The sequence below is a fragment of the Aulostomus chinensis genome, chromosome 13, assembly GCF_037954235.1.
Source record: "Aulostomus chinensis isolate RoL2024-O1b breed Wild chromosome 13, RoL_Achi_v1.0, whole genome shotgun sequence".
Taxonomy (NCBI): Eukaryota; Metazoa; Chordata; class Actinopteri; order Syngnathiformes; family Aulostomidae; genus Aulostomus; species Aulostomus chinensis.
Genome location: NC_141332.1, coordinates 22647416 through 22668083, shown reverse-complemented (window position 1 = coordinate 22668083; position 20668 = coordinate 22647416). Strand labels below are relative to the sequence as shown.

Genomic DNA, 20668 nt, shown 5'->3' with positions numbered 1-20668 from the left:
ATGGAATACAGTAGGCAAGTGACCCTGCCAAAGGCACTTTAACATTTAGCTCAGAGCTTTGGTGACAAGGTGTTGATGAGATGTGCCTTGCCTTGATAATATCAAGGTCGGCGTCCCCGTAACACGTCCAAAGGAAAATGGAATCATTTCCTCATTTACATACTTAACACTCCATTTACCTTGGTCTATGACAAGTTCAATTGTCATGCAGTTGGGATCTTAATCGAAGAACGTGTGTGGGGGTTTTTGGGGTGGGAGGGAGTTACATGAAGCAGTACACAGACATGAAGCAACCTTATTTGAAAAGTGAAGTCTAGGCTCCGTGGTATCATTGCCTGGATAATTAATTCGTAAATATTATCTGCTAAGATATGCCTCAAAGGTTGCTGCCTCCTGGGTAGCCTGGGTCTGACTGGCAGCTGAGATTGAGACTAAACTGGCTAATTTTGGCTGGAGGCTAAGGCTGATCATCCATTCAGCCATCCATCCATCCACTTTCTATACTGCTTATCCATTAAGGGTCGCAGGGGGGCATCAGGCAAGAGGTGGGGTACACCCTGGACGGCTGATAATGTTTCACTTTATTTCGTTTTGATATATCTCAATTTCCCAGTTGACAAGGCAACCATTTAAAATCCCAATATGCAGTTTCCCAAAATAACACACATTGAAATTCGACAGTGGCATTTGGGAGGGGGCCATCTCGGTCCCTCCGCACATGTTCAGCCAGTCAGTGTCCGTCATCAGCAACCGACGAGCCTAACGTCGCTGCAGCAGTATTGGATGGATAATATCATTCTTTTTGGTATTTTATTGAAATCTAAATGTTATAGCTGTTACATTGGTTTGGCAGAATGTCAAGTGAAGGTTCCTGATCTTACTGAGCCACACTGGAGCTTCAGAGGAGAGGAAAGTTAACACGACATACTTTTTGTGCTCAAATTCTTCATATGAAGATGAATCCAGGGTTCAGCATGTACTGCATATGAACTGAACGAATATGACCAGCATAAATGATCAGACAGTATTAGAGTATTACTTAACTTCAGGCAAGATGTTACACAGCAAAAAACAATTGTTTGATTGGAACAAATGTTATTTGAATCTCTTTGAATAAAGATCATGAAATGTATTGACTCTCTGCCATTTGGACGATTTGAATTTGAGTTCTGGACTACTTTTATTACCTCTACTCTTTAGTTAGGATCTTGATTTTGTTCTTTTTTTGGTTTTGTTTTTTTTCTTGTGTGTCTCTGGTTTGTGTTTTTAATCTATGTCATTTGTCATTTCCTGTCTTATTTTGAAATGCACCTCCCTGGTGCGTCTTCTCGTGCTTTTACTTCCTGCCACTTCATTTTGCTTCACCTGCATCTTGTTAGTTAATTACTTCCGATCAGCCCCGTTTCTATCCAATCAGCTCCTTCCACTCCTCCTGTCCTCCCACCTGTTTCTCTTGGTGTGATTGGTTCTGCTGTCACTTGTGTTTGTATTGTCAGTCTTTGTCAGCTGTTTCATGTTTTGCTGATCTGTTTGGCTGCTCTCTGTTTTTCTCGCCATGGTTTGCATTTCTTAGGTAGTTAGTTTGTTAATTTTCTTAATCCTGCTGTTCCTCATTGTTCACCGTTGCCTGGAGCTACCAGCATTGTGAGGCTAAAAATGGTGTCTGATGTTTTTCAAAACAACTTGGCATGTTGAGGCCCAGGGACTCTTGGATTACTTTTTTTAATTATTTTTTTTTCTTGGAAAAAAATGCTTTGTCCTGTGAAACTCCAGCAGTGTTAATCAGCATGATGGTGAGTACAAGTTTGGATTTTCATGAAAGGTATATAACAGACTCAGTTTAATGTCCTCTGTCTCTCACTGTCAATGAGATTTTGCTGCTTTCTCTTGAGATTAATAGATCAGTCCAGCTGGGCGTTGTTAGCAAGTTTGCTGCTGTTGCAGTTGGTGAATCAACGTACTACATCTTCCTGTCCTTAGAGGTCAGATCCACTTAGGAGAAACGGAAAGACGTGAACTTCTTCAGCTCACCAACGCAGACACTGAGACTGCAGAGTAGATGGATTATCACGGGAGGATAATTGTTTCTGAAAATATCTCAATACACGCAATCACATTTTTCACCTTTTTTCTGTTGTTGAATACTTTTATCATCATCGAGAAAAAAATCAACTTTTTTTTTCCCCTGTCAAAGTGTGCGTACATAGTCTCCCATTTAAAGATAAAGTTACAAAAAGAGATGTTTAAGCACAGGGGATATTTTCTGTCGGGTAGCTTTTTGAAATTTGACTTCAAATGAGGAAATGCAAATTGTGAATGAAACCTTCGTATAGTTTTAAATGGAGGGGGGTGGACAGGCTCAGTGCGCTGGATTTCTACTCCTGTCATATGTTTTGTTTTATTGTCAACGCTCACGCCTCTATTTTAAGACATGAAGGCCATCGGCAGAGGAAACCCAGAGATATAAAGAATATGCTAGGCTAGCCAGGACCTAGCTACTATAATTTATGTATGTTAGGTATTTAAAAAAAACAAAACAAAACATACATTGCTGTCATCTGGTTGTTTGGACATGGAAAACTGTGCATGTTGTGGTAATTTGTGTGTGTGTGTGTGTGTACACATAATGTTAACAGCATTTCTGAGATTTTGTTTAGGTGGCTAATTATATAATTTCACAGCTGCATGCATTGTCCTTGTTTCTATGCAGGGTGCTGCTCTCTTCTTTGCTGTTCTCATCTTCCAGCTTGTTCACCCTTGATAGTTGGCCAGCATCTACCACTGTAACGACTACATGAAACAGGAATATTGCATATTAAAGATGAATGCAAAACAGTGTCAGCTCTTGGGATATTAGTGATAAAGCAGTGAGGCTTAATGCTCTCTCTCTCTCTCTGTGCTGCTGCTCCTTTTCATAACTATTTAATTCTGCATATTTAGTATTATTTGTTTCTCTTGAGGTGGATGGGCGGTGAACCTTTCTATCTAACATGGCTGGAAATGGCACAGCAGTAATTGTCAAAAGCCAAATCAAGAGAAGTGTGTGTGTGTGTGTGTGTGTGTGTGTGTGTGAGTGAGAGGGAAGAGGAGGAGAGAGAGAGAGAGAGAGAGAGAGAACGAAAGGGTGGAAAGGTGCAATGAGAGGCAAGCAGGGAGGGGGCACTTATGAGGGATGGAGATGGCGAGGGAGAGAATGAGAGCGAGAGAGAGAGCGGAGAGAGAGCAAGCGGCTCGCCTCATTTCGCTGCTGTCTCAGCATCCATTCTGAGATCCTATTCCAGAGGAGAGAGCGCTACATAACAGGCAAATTGGAGAAGGAAAAAAATCAATTGATGAGGGAGGATATCGAAGAAGATAACACATAATCAGGGCTTTTTGGCATCCACTATCACATCTTCTAGCTAAGGCAGAGGTGTCTGAAAGTTTCCATCTGGGGGGGACACCCTCCCCATGTTGTGGGGATAAACAGCGGATGCTAAATCTCCTTCCGGAAGGCTGGAGGAGAGCTGTGAGGACTGGCTGGATTCACTTGCAGTGGAGCTGGTACATGTAGTGCGCACCAGAAGAGATCCTACTGTGCCTCTTTCTCTCTCACTCAGACGCACATTTTCAGTACAATACCCAACACTGTTTCATTGTGCCAAGGTGGAATATCAAAGGGGACGCAACCCAAAAGAAAACCTCCTGAACCAGGGAAGTAAGAGAGGAATGGATTAAGCACACAATCAGTGAAGGACATCCTGATTCTCAAAAAGTTCTCATCAGACAAGGCTTTTAATTTGGTTCCGATTCAGAGACACTTGGAGGATTTTTGCCCCCATTTTTTAGCGGAGCAACGTCAAGCTCTGGACAGCCTTTTTTTGTGGACTATAGAGTTCTAGATGGTATTTCAAGGTAAGGCAACATCCACGGGCTCTTTGTACATTAAAAGCACCCTCCAGCTTTTAAGAAAAGGACAGATTGGGTAGATGAAAAGCTCAGCATGATGAAGGAAAGGCGAGAGAAGAATACGCAGGCTAGACTGTAGCCAGCTCAACAGAAAGTTGAGATAAATGTCTTTTCTGATTCGGCGTCCGAGGGCTTTTCTTTCTCAAGGAACCGACTCACCTCTGCAGTGAGAGACGCATCTGTATCTGCATACTTGTGCATGTGTGTTTGCTGGGAGTCAAGATGCCTGTCTGCAAACCAATTCATCTCTCTGCTTCCTGGCTATATAGCAGTTATCACCAGGGGAGGCTGCTGGTGGAAGGGGCATAATTGCGGTGGCTGTTTGTCCTCGTCTCTCCAACAACTATTATCTGTGAGCGCGGGGAATTACTTTTGTGCTTTAGGCAAATTTTATCCTTAACGGTGAGATCCTCTTTGCATGATACAATCAGTTCTCTCCTTTTTTATCTCAGCTATCACAGGACTGATTGTGTCTAGTCTTACAGTATCTGAGATGTCCTACATTATTATACTCTTCACCTGCATTTTCAGTATGAACATTTATCAATGCATTTTTGATTGACTCACTCATTTCCTTCCATTCTCTGACCGTGCATCCTCATCTCCTCCTATTTACTTGTTCTTTCTCCACAACTGGGTGAAGACGGCGTAATTCCTATGTGTCTGTCATTCTCAAGTTCTTTTTCAAATGGTAATTTGGAGTCGTTACACAAGGATTAAGGCACACCATTTTGTTCTTTTTTAGAGTGAATCTACTGCCCTCTTGATCAATACCAGACAGGTGCAAGCCTTCCCACCTTTTGCAAGACAAGGGCTGAAATATTTATGATTGTATGTGCATCCTGTCGGCCCCTTGAAATATTTAAAATTATTAAATAATGTATAACCTCTCTAAGCTTCCAAAACACAACTTTGGTCTGGAAAGATTTTGGTTCCTCATGTAACATGAAAAAGAGGGACAATTAAATGCCTTGGCTCTGTATATGAAATATTTAAAAGAGCCGTCTCTCCCCTCGCAGTTCATCTGTTGGGAGGGTGTGTGTGTGTGTGTGTGGGGGGGGGGGGGGGGTGCGAGCGGAACATGATGGGGAGTTAATGACAGCTACTGTGTATCCGGCATGGTATAGGTGGCTCAAATGACCCAACGGTTCAGCAAACCCAGCTTGATTGCAGGAAAACACTGTGCACAAATGTTCTATTGAAGTCGCATTTAGCATTCAGGAAGCACAGCGTTTGCTTCCCTGAGATCTGCCAACCTCTCATCTGTTTTGCCTGCACTATTCATTTTAACTAATGAGCTTATGTATATGTCAAATATGCATCTGAGGGTGCATGCGCATGTATAAAAGAGTAGTGAAAGGGAGTTTGAGTGTATCTGGTATCTGCGTGGGTGGATGTTTGTCCAGAGCTCTGAGCTACAGCCCTTTTGATGTGTTATTGAGTGTTAACCATGGTAGTACTGACGCATTGCCTCTGATATGGAGTAGCATGGTTAAAGGAAAGCACTAAGACCAGCTTTGCTTCTTCTTGTATTCCCTTTTTCACTGAATTAGCCATGGTTTGTGTTCATCCCTCAGCCCTTTGGAGTCCCTAAATGATTTGGATCTTGTATTATATACGTGCGTCCACTGGTGTAGTGCTGTGGGCAAGCAAGATGGAATGTGTGTTGTGCACACCCATGCAATGTGTGTGGGGGCCCAGGTAAGAGGGCCTGCTTAAGTGTGCGTAATCCTCTGCTCTCTCTCCATAAAAGGGGATATGCTGTGTGTTTTTACTCGCATTTATGAGGATGGCACCGGAGTCAAAGACAAAGCCCTCCATTTTCAGTCATTTTGTGCATCTGCTGAATCACAGGATGGACGGGACAGAGGGAGGGAGCCTTCATCTCCCTCATGATTATTCAGTGCTGTTGACAGCATGTTCACATGGGGCAGAAATCAGAGGGGAATATTCTAAAGGAAAAAAAAAATAAAACAAAACTCTTGACTTGATTTATTGCACACAGAAACAGTTTAAATCAGCATGTATGTGTGCCAGGAGGCAGCTGAAACCTGACACACCTGCTTCCAAGCATGATAAATCATTTGTAATCACGTTTGGCTCTTTGGTTTGGGATCAGCAAAACATCAGTAGATTCCAGCAGTTGTCAGTCAGGTCAAATATTTAATCTTAAATTTTGTATAATCAGTATCTGTTGTGACCAAAAAAAAAAAATATCTGAGCGTATCTTAACTGGCGATTACTAATTGATGTCGACATACTGCACTTTTAGCTAGTAGCATGCCAAGGAGACCTCACAGCCAATGGAATAAAATGAGTGCAGCCACTTATCTGTTACAGAAAAAGATTGGATCAGAGTTCTGACACCGTTTACACAAACTTACCTTCAAGTGACAGCCATTCCAGTTTGATGGAGAACATGCATGAACATGAACATGCTTCTCACACAAGCATGTTCCATCTCCCCCCTATTTCAGCCAGTTTGGATGGAATCCGCACATTAAATGGCTGTCATCAAGAGCACTGACTCATTGAGATCCAGCCCATAAATGTAAGTGCTTTTGCATGTATGTGATAGATTAAGTCCAGTGGCCATAATTATTATGACCATTGCAAAGGAGGAAATCTGATTGTACACATACATATTCACAAAGTGGAGGAGGTCAGGGTGGTCAGCAATACAAGACACCTCAACACCGTGTTTTCCCATTTCCAACCGCAAGTTTCACGTTTCAAACAGTCAACTAAAAACCGCGACTGTCCCATAAGGCGAACCGCATGTTTTTTTTTTGTTTGTTTTTATTGTAGCCACGAAAACGACACTATTCCATTTTGAAGGAAGTTGTAACTTTAATTCAAGCATTGTCTTTGTGCCTCATCACAAAATCAACAAATCAAACATTTGCATTTTTTAAAGACTGCATTATTTTGTTATTGTTTTGAATTGGTCACATTTGTTCAATAATAATAATATATAATAAATAATATATGTGTTCAAGCTGAGAAAGCAGCATTAATAAATATATGTGTGTGTGTATATTTGTATATCTGTATATATGAGTGTATGTATATTTGTATATACGTACATGTATATATGTATGTATATACTATGTACGTACATATGTGTATATACTGTATGTGTATGTTTATATGTACATGTGTGTATGTGTGTATATATATATGAGTATGTATATATGTATGTGTGTGTTTATATGTATGTGTGTGTGTGTATATATGTGTGTGTATATATGTGTGTGTATATGTGTGTGTATATATGTGTGTGTATATGTGTGTATATATATGAATGTGTATATATGTGTGTGTATATGTGTGTATATATATGTGTGTGTATATGTGTGTATATATATGAATGTGTATATATGTGTGTGTATATGTGTGTGTGTGTGTGTGTATATATATATATATATATATATATATATATATATATATATATATATATATATATATATATATATATATATATAATGTGTGTGTGTCAGTGATGTAACATTTTGATCAAGAGAGCCCCTATGCTTGAGGCCTTTATTATAAAAACTAGTCATGTCACATTTCTTCAAATAATGAATAATTTGTCAGCGCACAGATCGAGAGCTCTGTTGAAAACAGGACCTGCACCCAGCAGCACTGTATTTTTAGCTTGTCCATTAAGGACATGGAAGAAAAATCAATGATCACAGACTGAAACACTGGGTTTCAAGTTTTTCTCAATGACCTTTGGATACACTCAGCACTCAGAAATAAGAACATTTTGAATATCAGATTTAACCTTGGTCAGGAAAAGAGAAACAAGACATTTGTCTCTTTCATTTATGACCAAATTAATGAATCGATGACTTATTCAGTCATAGATTTACTTCTCACTGGTGTAGTGGAGATGATATTGTTTGTAATTTTAAGTATCACAAGTCCTCCGATCCTTTCGGGCTAATATGTGTTTAATTGTTGCTGTCACTTAGAAACACATTACCTTATGCATACTAGCTATCATGCCACACATCTGCAGCATACACTCTGCCATCTGGCTGAGTAGAACAGATGACCATATTCGAAATGGAGGTCTGGTCAGCTGGAGACCAAGCCGAGAACGGATGCGGCTGATCTGTCGTCAGCCCCTTTGAATCCCTGATGATGCGAAACACAATATGCTAAAACAGCTGGGTAATTTATGGAATATGCTCACTCATTATGCTGCTAAAATGAGGGGAAAATATTCTTGTATACTTCTAAAATGCAGCCAGTTTATAAAACATTACATAAAGGGAGTAACATCATCCACCTGCTCAGAGTCTTGAGCACAAGATCCTTCACTGAAAATGTCACAGTATGAATGTTTTCCTGCAGGGAACTTTATGTTAAATTGAATTTATATAAAGGACAATTGGATAACTGTACATAATAACTGAACATAAACTGAATTACAACATCTATCCAAGTGTGCAAAAGAGAAATGTGAAGTGGAAAAGATCAAGAACAGGAACAAAAAGGATTTCTGTCTGATGTGTGCTAAAGAGAAGATGTGCTAATTGACTGCTGGTGGCAGTGTAGCCCTTTAGGGATACAGTAACTTGGAAAAAGCTGTCTGGGGCATGAGAAGAGATCTGCCAACAGCTTTCATTGACTGTGACCTTGCTGTCTCCGTCACATAGCAATGCAACCTTTCACAGCAACCTGCCAAGGGCAATACGTGTCGTACCACCTTTGCAAAAGTCCCTTTCCATGCGTGTCGACAAGGTGCATTAGTAAGGGTCAGGGGTAAAGTTGCTCTAAAGAAAAGGGGGCAGAGGATGTTGCACCAGGTGGCAGTTGACACAGAACACAAGGAGAGGAGAAAGGGCTGTTTGTGTGAGGAAAAAAAAGATTGCATGTCCTCAGGCAGAGCTTAAATGAAGGGATCCTCTATGGTAAACCTTGACCTGGACCTTTGCCACTCTCGTTTTATGTCTTAACACAAGCTCTCCCCTCAAGTGTATAGTGGCGAGTAGGAGCCTTTAAGCTGCCATCATCACACGCTGCTTGATGATGGCTGTAGCACACCACAGAAAATGTACCTTTTGTTTTAAGAAAGATGCACATTGACGAAATACACGCATCATACCTGCATTTTTCTGTCATGAAAACAATAAGGAATACTGTGATAGCAGCATATTGCCTGAATATATGTTCAGCACAAGCTCATGTAAGTCACTGCCACTAAGATCATTTCAAGCGTCTTGTATTTACCGGAAGAGCAAAGGTACTGCGATGCAATAATGTTTTGTCAGTGCCAATGGGATATTGTGTCCTCTCTGTCCCTGTGCCAGGCTTGTTTTGTTACAATTTGTAATCCTGCCAATAATAATGCTTATTTAAATTAATAAACAGGAGGCGATATGAGAGGGATGCCACACCTCCTTTGTTAACAAAATGCATCACCTTGGTTAATCTGCATCTACCTCGCCACCCCACGCGTTCTGCTTTAGACCCGTGTTTAACATGAGCAGCTGTGCTGATTTTTGCAACAATGTTTTAAACAGTTTCAACAGCGGCATGATGGCAGAAATTAGGAATTTTCTGACGGATTTCTGTTTTCATGCCAAAGATGAGCTCTCTGACACTCTGTTTACAAGACTTGCATTTTTTTGTCTGAAATTGCAATCATAAATTAACACCACTTTCATGATTTTTTGCAGCCTAAATGCAACTGTTTAAACATACATGCTATTGTTCCACTTTGAATGAACAATGTCACAGAATAGCGTCATGCCCCTTCTGTTTTAGGCCCGGCGTCATTTGTTGTCTAGATTAGCAACTTGTTAGGAACAATTTAATTAAAAACAAACTCCTCCAAAATTGCGAGTGTGGTATTCACAGGTGTATTTTATTATACGGACCAAAATGTTCCAAATAAATCAAGCTAATCAAAAACATGTTTAGCAACCCATGCATTTAGCTGGATCATTGAATTGGATCATTGAATTGGATATGAGGGAAGCTGGCTTTTACCAACTCTTGTGTATTTCCTGCTGGAGATCTCATTCCTGCAGCGCTCTGTTCCTGTTGATGAGCAGGCATATCCAGAGAAGCCGACGCGGTCACAAAACCGCCACCATATCTGGACAGACCCCACGCATGCATAGTACAAAGTAGCATCACCGGCGCTGTCCGTGGTGCTGATATACTCCCTCTTTCTCTCGCATCCGTTTTGTTTTTAAACTCCAAACTATGAATACTCACTTCTATACAATACTGTAGCCTACAGTGTATATATATTTATAGAGAAGTGTGTCACCTTCATTGTCAGATTGACTAGAGTGAAATGTGCTGCAGTGTTCCTATAATTCATGTCTATGAGTCTGTGCCCCCCAAAAAATACACCCCCAGACTATCTATAACAAAATGTTTTAGGGGGACACATGACTATATAGATATAGTTTTATTTATTACGTGTGCTTAGTGTAACCTGGGAGTAGAGCCGGCCGTGTTTCCAGCAAAGACTGAGTCACACTCAGCTGCTACTGTTACATTTTAGGACTTCACTTTTAAATGTGTCATGTCCACATCCAGTTAATCACGGATGGCTGATCACACTTCTATTACAACCGATGTATAAATTAGCATCAATAATTATTATAGCCTTATATTGTGGGAGCTTCGGGGGGGGGGGGGGCTCCAATTATATACATACGCCACACACTCTCCAACCCCCACTCCACACACACACACACACACACACACACACACACCCTCTGTAAACATAATTTCACTCATTTGCACATGCACACAGCCAATATTCACCTACTCAAAACATCATGTGACCCATAAACATGCAAACACAACAGCACAACCACTTATGTCCCATTACTACTAATTAGTATGACTCATTAAGTATGCACACTGTAGAATAAGCTGCATAACATCAAGGAAAGATTGATACAAGCTTTTGTTTTGTTTTTTCTTTTTAGAAATGTGGGAGTTGGAGCTATCCATTTAGCCCCCACTGGCCACTTTAGGATGTCCTTAGAGTGACTTTGCCACCTCCCTCCCCTCCCTGCAGCCTTAGTTGTGAAGCAGGGTATTTAGAGTATTGACTGCTTTGCACTTTGGACGATAAAATAAATGCAGTGTCTTTGCTATCAAGGTGAAAAAGCCGCTTACATATTCATCTCTTTGTTGTGTACATGGTTTAGTTGATCTTGAGCTGTAGTTCCATTAATTGATGGGTTTGAGTAGAAAAGATCAAGCGCTGAATATTGAGGCAATATAAGTGATTTATTCTGTGTGTGCACAGCTAAACCTCAGGTGAAAAGAGTTTTTTTCTGCACTTTAGGATAAAGTATATCTCCAGGCTGTGCAGAGTCGGCCTGGTGCCCAGACAGCTTAGGTCATTACATATACCACAGGATCCTCACTAATGCTTCACAGGTAGATCTGGAGATGTCAGAGTGTAGTCTTTTCATTGCTACAATAGTTGAAATGTCAGTACATGGATACTTCCTCCGAGGGGACAATAGACTCTCAGACAGCACTTGTGTCTCTTACACTGGACAGACTGTGAAAGGTGGGACACTGGGTCTGCACTTGTTAGTGCAGGTCACTGATCCTAGCCTCCTTTGGGCTTTCCAGCCAGAGAGTACAGCTTGGATGTTTGTTATTAGACGTTATACTTTAAAGGGTATGTGGGGAAGAGAAAGTACGCTTACACACCTTAAAGAACAGGACCGGCCATTGTCTGAACTCTGAGCTTCAGGTTGTAACAGAAAGAGTAAGAGGAGGAAACGGGCATAGAGCAGTGATAAATAGTCTATAATTGGTGGCCCTCATAGCCTGAACTCAACTATTATATTGATGTAAAAGAAAAATTACAAGATGACATGATATTAATCCTTGGGCAGGCACAAAAAAACATATTAAACCTGCACTGTTCTATTAAGATAGTGACAGTTGGCTGCGATCCAGCAAGGGCAACCAGCATAATCTCACAACAGTGTTGTTCCTGAACAGCCACACTGAAGTCCCCGCCTGCTCTATTTCAGGCTCCCGCATGAAGTGCCAATAAATTCAGAGGAAGGTCTGAGTCAGTATTGCCCTTTTAATTTATTACACGCCTCATTCTTATATTTCTATAATCTCAGATAGCTGTCAGTTGGACCCGAGACTCATTAGAACAGTTGTCATGCTATTGCTCCTGGGCAGGAGAACATATTGAATAGATAAGAACTCCTTTCCTTTCCCAGCCTCTCTATCTACCTCATCATCACCCCTGCTCTACTCTCTCCTCCTCTCAGACTGCACTGTGTGGTAACAGAGGTTTGACTGTCAAGTGGAAGCTCGAGACATTCTGGAGTCTTTTAGGAAGGCTGTGGAGGTTCTGACTGTAGCACATAATCTCCTGCCTGCTGCGGTCTCATTCTTGTTCGCTTTTTAGTTATAAAGGGATGATGTCTGATGATTCAGTTGCTTGTCTGGAACAAATACAGGCTATTGTGTGTGTGTGTGTGTGTGTGTGTGTACGTGCAACACTATTGAGTTTGCTGGTTTATGTGCAGTCAGTAAATGGAAAGAGGCACAGATATTTGTAGAGGAAATGAAAACTGTTTAAAGTAACTGATTCTTACTCCACTTCAACTTTTAATTTGTCACTATAAATCATTGAAGACTTTTATAGTATTTCATGACATTTACCAGACATATTTGTCTCTTCTGCAAAATTTTTTTTTTATTAAAAATAATCTGTATGGAAAACGAATTCCTGTTGTTCTGATGCAAATACGTGTGATTGGATTTCCAGAGAGGTTTTGTGAGTGTATTGATTCAATTTTTGGGCGACACCTCGTCATGCGTTCATCTCCTGTGTTTGTCATGTATTTTCCCATTTATTTTTGAATGTTAGCAGATGTGGTTGTGAACTCGTAGTTGATTTTGGTGTATGTTTTTGTGTTTGTTTGGTTTAAAAACAAAAAAAAAGACTTTTATTCAGTGTGAAATGTGACAAAAACCAGAATGTTTATTCACACAGGAATTTGTCATTTCTCAGTACAGTATGACAGACTGTGAGAACACTGCCTGCTCTCCATAAGCTTTGTTTACATGGTGATTCACTGGATTACAGAGTTTACCTCATGCTCATATTTCTCATTCTTATTGACTTTAGGATATCATTGTTTATTACATATTTTATGTGGCTTATTTTATAAGTACATCAAGATACCATTGATTTTCATCCTTTGTGAAACTGTGAAAAGTTTCTGAAAGTATCAAAAATCGAGTTTTAGTTGTAATGTTGTTGATGAATGCGAAACTAAAACAAACCAAATTTCCTAAGATTAGATGAAAATAAATATGTGCGAAATCGATATGAGCTGAATCAAATTCAGCTGCTTGAAAAACCTGACGAGACCCATTAAGGCGCCAAGGAAAATCAGGATCAGTTTTTATAGACTAAAATGCACTTTTATTCAAAATGCTCAGACTCTGACTCAACTAAAACCTTCTGTTTCAAAACAGCATTAAGATGATTAAATATGACACCTAATCATGACTGAATACAAAAAAAAAATGCAATTAAACTAACACCGGAGCACTCTCAGCTACATTCTATCAAGATGGCCGCTGAATGGCATTTGTTTGCTGGTTGCAGAGGGGTCCATATGTCCCTTGTTTAGACCTATAAGCTCTGAGAAATACAGTAAATGACATTTCATGCCCTTGTGAACGTGAATTAAATTGCAGATGGCAACTCTGTAACGACTGGCTCTCTCCCGCATGCTGCAATAATGTGAGAACACATGACGGAGATTACATATACATGTTCTCAGAAGCATTCACCACAACTGTGCATTCTGATGGTCCCATATTAGATATTGCAGGGACAGTGTTGTTCATTCTTCATTGATTACCCTGGAATGAAATCAATGTATACATTGACCTTTTCCTCTAAGTATACGAGTGCCACTGCTATAGTCAACATTGGTAATTCCTAGCCTTGCATGCCAGCGTGCTCGCTGTGAATTATAAATCAATGAGCATGTATTACTGTAAATCCTCAAGCACTTGGGGCTGCGCTTGTGATGGAAGCATGAATAGGAGGGAAACAGGGGCACCTCAGGGGATGTCAGGCTGTCCAACTCTGGGTCTGCTGCACACAGCCTGGATCTCATCTATACGGGAACATGGAGACATGGGTTTATATTGCATTGGTTCGAAGAAAAAAAAGGGTTTTGCATGCCTGTGGTGGAGTTGCAGTTTACATACTGAACACAAAATACATTGTAGCACTGGACCTATAAATTCTGCTTGCACAGGAAGTGATCTAAAGTTGTGATGGACAATGAAAAGACAGTAAGGGTGTTTAGCAACTAAAATACCACTCCTGATGAGTAAAGGTAAAAAGAAAAGGCCAGCTTATCATTAGTTTTTGCTTTGATTGATGACTGGGATTATCTGCCTAAATGATCCCGTAGCGTGAGTGGTTTACACTCATAATCTTAATGTCACAGACTGCATCTGAGGCTCCCTGATTTATTTACAACTTAATTTTAGTACTGGGAAAGAAACGGTGATAGTGTTTCTATAGAAACAGTCTGAAGCTAATGACAGTGAGGTGGGAAGTTGTTAGTAGCATGTTAGCTTGTAGTAAAACAAGTGCAACCCCTTTTTCCCAGCTGCTGCTGCTGCTGCAGTGTTTAACCTTTGCTGACATCAGCCATGAATTTGCAGTGTTTTTTGCAAAGAGTCACATGGATACAACAGACTAACAATTTGTGAAAGCCCAAGCAAGTGTGTTTGGTCCCGCATCTGTATGGTACCGGTGTGTGTATGTGAAGAGCAATGATCGACAACCATTTTAAGAATCAATTAAGATTTGTGAGTGTTCCTGGGCAAAGAATTGAACCCCTAACTGCTCCTGATGAGCACCGTGCATGACAGCCACCACCATCAGTGTGTGAATGAGGCAGTGATCTAAAGTGCTGTGAGTGCTGTAAAGGTAGAAAATTGCTGTAAAAATACTGTCTATTTACCAATTTGAAGCTGTGCACAAGGTGCTGAAAGAGGTTGATAAATGTAACATTATCCGTCTGCAATTAAACAGAAAAGATGAGGCTGATTGACAGCATTGACTTAACACAGTTTACCTGTGACTAAATTAAGTGAACCATAAGCTTCCATCCATCAACAGAATCAGCTATGGCCTCTGCGGTTAACAACCAGGTTTGCCGCGCATAAAAAAAAAAAAAGAAGTTTTTAATCTGGAGTACAATTAATAAAATGAGTCTCATTTCTAGCTGTATAACTTCAAAGCAGTCCACCAACGCTCACACATGCACACACATACTTTCACACACAGAGATGTAAATAATTAAATCATATGAACATGTGAAGATCCATTATATCTGCATGTGCTCAACAGGAAGTAATGAAATTTCCATACATGGCCGCATCGCTAGGCCCACTAAACATGTTTAAATTACTTAAGAGGGGAAAGAGTACAGCTTTGTTCAGCTTATTATCACAGCCAATTAACTACCTAATTCAAAAAATGCTAAAACATAATCACCACTTTTTTTATCTCATATTTTGAATTTATCTGGACACAGTGGGGATGCGACATAAACAGATGATGATCGCAGAGTTGCTTGCTGGCCTCGCAGAAAGAGAAATAAATGTCCTTTATAGTTTCCTGCAGATTGACTCGTGATGATGTTTTAAAGGTTGTTTAAAGCAAATTTCTGTGTCCATAGTGGCGGTGATGTGGCACAGAGAGTAACGGTGAGGTTGAGAGTACATTATCTCTGTAATTACTCTTCTGTTACCAGATGAAAGCTTCCACGGTTTTATGTCCAGTGCCTTTGGTCCTCAGGGTTGCCCACATGCTCTGTGGCCCCAGTTTTCTTTCTTCCGGTGCGACACCCATCTAATCCCATTACCATTTGTGACTCACTACTTTCAACTGTTGGGAGGGGGAAAAAAAGGGGGGGGGGGGCATAAATAATGTATTCCTCGGGTGTATCCACCCCCGGATCAATGGCAATACAAAGACCATCTACAAAGACGGTTGGCTCAAGGCCATATTTGATCACTTCCACTCTGCACGATCACTGCTCCCTTTTTTGTCAGCCCGCTGAGACTCAATTATTTCCAAGTGTTTGTAAGCTATTGTTGAAAGAATACGAAGTGAATATTTAAACTTGGTGAGAGGAAGAAAAATCTTTGAGACCCGAAAACAGCAGACGGATGGTAATTGTGAACTGTTAAACAGCAAAAGAGGAGGAGAAGAGAAGGAGGAAAATGATGATGTGATGCAGCAGCCAAATCCTCACTGGGATACTGGGGAAATAGTTGTATACATGACAGCAGGGTAGTTTCTGCTGCTTTCATACAATATGACAGAGAAAAGGGAAGAATTAGACAGCACTTGATCATTTGAAATGAGCAGCAGGTCATTAAATGATCAGTGGGACCTGCAGTGTAGCTATCTTAACATGGGACAACAGAAGTAGTTTTTGGTCAACATCTGCTCGTTCAGCGTCCGTATGATGTATAATTTATACACATTTTGGGGGGGGGGGGGGTATCATTTTAAAAATGTCCAGAAATATGAGCAGTTCCCAAGTCTCAGCAGAAAGAAGCTAAAGCAGAGTGGCCAATATTATTCTCAGTGGAAAATGCCATCTTTCCAGATTGTTGAGTCGGTGATTTTGGTTAAGGTCTGGTGACCGTCGACATCGATAGTTTTTGGGTGAAAATACAAACTGGAGAGAACTCGAAGACGACACATACTGTATCTGTCAAGGTGAAATGAAGTCATCAGATCAGATCAATGATCCTCAACCTAATTTTCAAATTTCAACAAAATCCATCCTTTACTTTTTGAATTATTTTGCTAACAGACCAACTCAAGTGATCACATTGAGAAATGAACGCATACAATAATTAAAAAGCAACTGAAGGTGTCCCAATGTTGCTCTAAAAACATCTCGTTGCGTCACCAGGAGCCAAACGTCCAGACATATCGCTCCTGCCTCACGATTTTATAGGTTGAATCTAAATTATTGCACATTAATTTAGTTAGTCTGGGAATGAGAAAAGCTTGTTTTGGTTCCTGAGTCCATTTAGGGGACGTAAAGAAAATATTCAGAGTTCTTAAGCGCCAAACTGAAAAAAAGAAAACTACCACTTTAAGGAATGAAATGTGAACTCTTCCCTGAGGACATTAGTGAAAACACTGTAGAAGTTTACTGTTAGCTTTGTGGTTCTATCGCAGCCGGTAAACATTAAAAACACAAAGGCACTTCTTCCCTCCTTCAGCCGGGATTGATTTTTGCGTCCCGATTGGCACTGTACCACCACACTGGATGTGCCAAGGATAATGCGCATCTGTATGAAGGGCAAGGCTCCCTCTCAAATTAGATCAAAGGTCTGTGCTCTATAGGTATCAAATGACAGACGTCTCCATGCCTATTAGGTTACTCAGATGTTCCACTCCTGCTAATAACCGGGGACATCTTTTGATGTGCAGTTTCTGGAGTGAGCAAATATCGGTGTCATCCGCCTAATTGAGGGAGTAAAACTTTGTAAGCCATTAAAAATTCCACTCTTCACAAAGGTCCTTTCGTCACATGAGGTTTTTTTGTTTTTTTTTTTTTTTAGCTTACATTACTTCATTTTGCTCATTCTGTACTCATGCTGACAGGGAAATGTCTTTTATCAACTGATGTAGAAAATGATCTTCCCATACCGAAGGAGGAGGACATGGTTCTGAATCCAAGACTGTGAACGTTGAGCAGGTGAACATTTTTTCGACAGCACATAACAATAATTCATACACCTGTATAGGCCTCTGAAAACATTCACTCAACTTTTTATCATGAGACATTTTAGGTTCCATAGGCCTCAATTCACCGGCGCATAGCATATCTTAAAAGTAATCATAATATGGTCTTCTCTTGCCTCCAGTGAAATTCAGGACTCAGCTATATTTAGCCATATATTATATCTGAAGTGCTTTTTCAACTCACTTTGGTTATCATCCATCAGACTTGCACCTCATTATCAACCACTGACAAAGCTGTCTGTATAATCATTGAAAATGTGGCCCAGACTTAGAGGCGATAATTGATTCCCCATCACTGAAAGCAAGTCAAGAATTATAAAAATGTAATCTTAAGCATGCACATGTCGAACTTGGGCTTTTTAAATGGGAGCCCTGTTGATGAATGTGCAGAAGGATCAAGCGGGCTCTCGTCTTGTTATCTTGATCGAATGTGATCAAAAGCCACTCACCGTTTCACTCCAAAAGTTTTTGGAAAATGTTCAAAATGGCTCCGTGTTGACAGAGTTCATGTGACCTTGTGTGCTACTTTGATGTGAGGTAGGTCTGTGCAGGAGCAAGATAAAGTAGATTATACTCTGTGTACTAGCAAGAAGTACGACTGGGATCCAAAGCTCGGCCCTGGATGTAGAACACAGGCGTGGTGTTCTGAGACAGTAATCAAGGCCTCTGTTGTTGCCTGCATCCAATCATCTATTAGATATAACCACTCAGCCTCTCGAGGCTTGTGGGGGGCTGCAGCTAATCTGAGCTGACACTTGGTGAGAGATGGGGTCCAGTCCTTCACAGGGCTGACATATACAGACAGACAAAATCCCAGACTCACATTAATACCTGCAGGCAATTTTAACCTGGCAGCTTTCAAGCAGGAGTGGGTGTAGAGGAGTTTGTGTACGGTCCAGGCTCGTTCTTACAAATGTCCTTTGAAATACCGTAAGTGAGTGGCTTCTTTGTGTGGAGATTGCTTGTAAAATAATTCAGTGTTTACCCCTGCTGCAGTCTGAAATTCACGCATATGTCGATTATGGGACGACCTCCTCTTCTCCCCTGCTGCTGCTGTCATCTGTGTTGTATAATGCATTGTATTCCACACTTGGGCGGGACTTGGTCAAGTCTATCTCTTCTCCCTGTGATAAGATCTTCATTAATGCACTTCTGTCTCAGGCGTCCACTGCACTCTAAGCCCTACTGTAGAATAAAGACATGCAAGATACTGGTTTCTAAGGTAGAACCTTCACTGTTAATGCTGTTTTTTGTTAATCCCTTTATTTGATTATCTTTTCAAGAAATCATTAATTCAGACAAAAATTATTGGTACCAGTTCTGTTTGAAAATGCTGTAACGGGCAGCCACAAAATGACTGCAAAGTATCCAAAGGGGTATTTGTCCGCATCAAATTACATCCACTGAAAGTGCTTGTTTGTGCCTCTGACATGCTCAGAATGTCGGGTGTCTGAGAACATTATGCAACAGATCCTTACAGAGATGGACCGTTTGTTGTTTTAGTCGGGCTTCTTTTTGGTTTAGTATTTTGTACACGAGTCCATAAGTTTCCTCTGTGATGAACTATGATTTCATGTGTAGTGATGCAGGTAAAAACAACAACGCTGGCTAATTGCATGACTTCACTCGACGGAGTGCTTACTGTCATGTGTGGCCGAACTAGCCAGAACACACACTCTTCATTATTGTGGTTATTTGTATAGTTTTTGTAGTAGACTCCGAAGTTGTATCCATCTTGGAGTGTACTCACATTCTAATTAAGATCGATATTGTGATACTTAAATGCGAGAGTCGGCTGTCAATCCGTAGCAGAAAAGCCTGGTAGGCACACACCCACGTTCACATCCGAGGGAAGGTTTTCATCCATGCATTCTTATTAAGTCTGGAAAATGGAGTAGCCAGAGGAAACCCATAATAACACCAGAAACGCATACAGAGAATGTAGTGACAGTGTGACTCAAGCACTGGATGTTCTTGCTCTGAGGCAAAAGTTCCAACATGCTTCCTGGAAGGTAGAGCACCGAGTGGATGCCCTTGGGTTTCACTGGCTTACTCCACAGATCCTCTGTGGGATGTGTTAAGACTGCCCGACCCTCTAAAGCAAGAACTTTGATCTCTCTGCAGCTCTGGGAGTTGGTGACATTTGGCTAGCGTTGACCTTTTGGTTTATTTCTATGTTTATTTATTTTGTTGAAGTGAAGATGTAGAAAATGGAAAAAAAACAACAACTTTTTTATAAGATTACACTTAACTTTTAGCAAAGAATTCATGCACTAAATGCCATTTGAAATTTACAGACCATAATCATACAGAAATGCAGTAATTCGGTGTCAAGTGGTCTGTAATTCAGTGCGTGGGGCAGCAAAAAAACAGAGGGAAATGTTTGATTTTCAAAGAGCAGAAAAATATCTTAGCATTTTCATTCTTCCTGAAAGACTGAATTCAGTGAGTGGTGATGTTTTTGTGTGTGTGTTATCGTCCTGTTCCGGCCGTTTCTCACACCACAGATGAAATATTTCTACTGACTGACATGTTGAAGTAGTTGGTTCTAATGCTTCAGGTTAGCTACACTCTCACCAGTGCTCTACGCCTGTAAGGATAATTCTCGAAGGGACAGCGCCTCGTTAATGGTTTTCTTGAGTGCACAATATACTTGGTCTGTAATTATACAAATAACAGTTACTAATGTCACTTCATACAATCAGGAGAGAACTTCGCGCCACCCACCAGACTGCAGTATCCTCCACATCCGATTAGCACCCATTTTCTCCATTGACTACGGAAATGAACAGGAAGATGATGATTTGATTTGGTGATGAAAGGCCAATAAGTAAAAGGAAATTTGTAGAGAGAGTGCATCTCGTCTCTTCTGCTCATCCGAGCTGAATT

The 20668-nt window shown here is 40.6% G+C and overlaps 1 protein-coding gene across 5 annotated transcripts in view; it reads left to right on the top strand.

Annotated features, from left to right (window-relative positions):
- The first annotated feature begins 1167 nt into the window (after positions 1–1167).
- The window catches only part of lingo2 (leucine rich repeat and Ig domain containing 2), a 196531-nt gene continuing 177030 nt past the window's right edge, over positions 1168–20668 (top strand). For 3 of the 5 annotated variants that reach the window (XR_015118949.1, XM_086222134.1, XM_086222132.1), the window contains exon 1: positions 3187–3894. The gene's annotated coding sequence lies outside the window, so the exon portion shown is untranslated. Of the gene's footprint in view, positions 1794–3186; positions 3895–20668 lie in introns of those variants that run through there. The other 2 variants (XM_086222135.1, XM_086222133.1) reach the window with 1 other exon arrangement.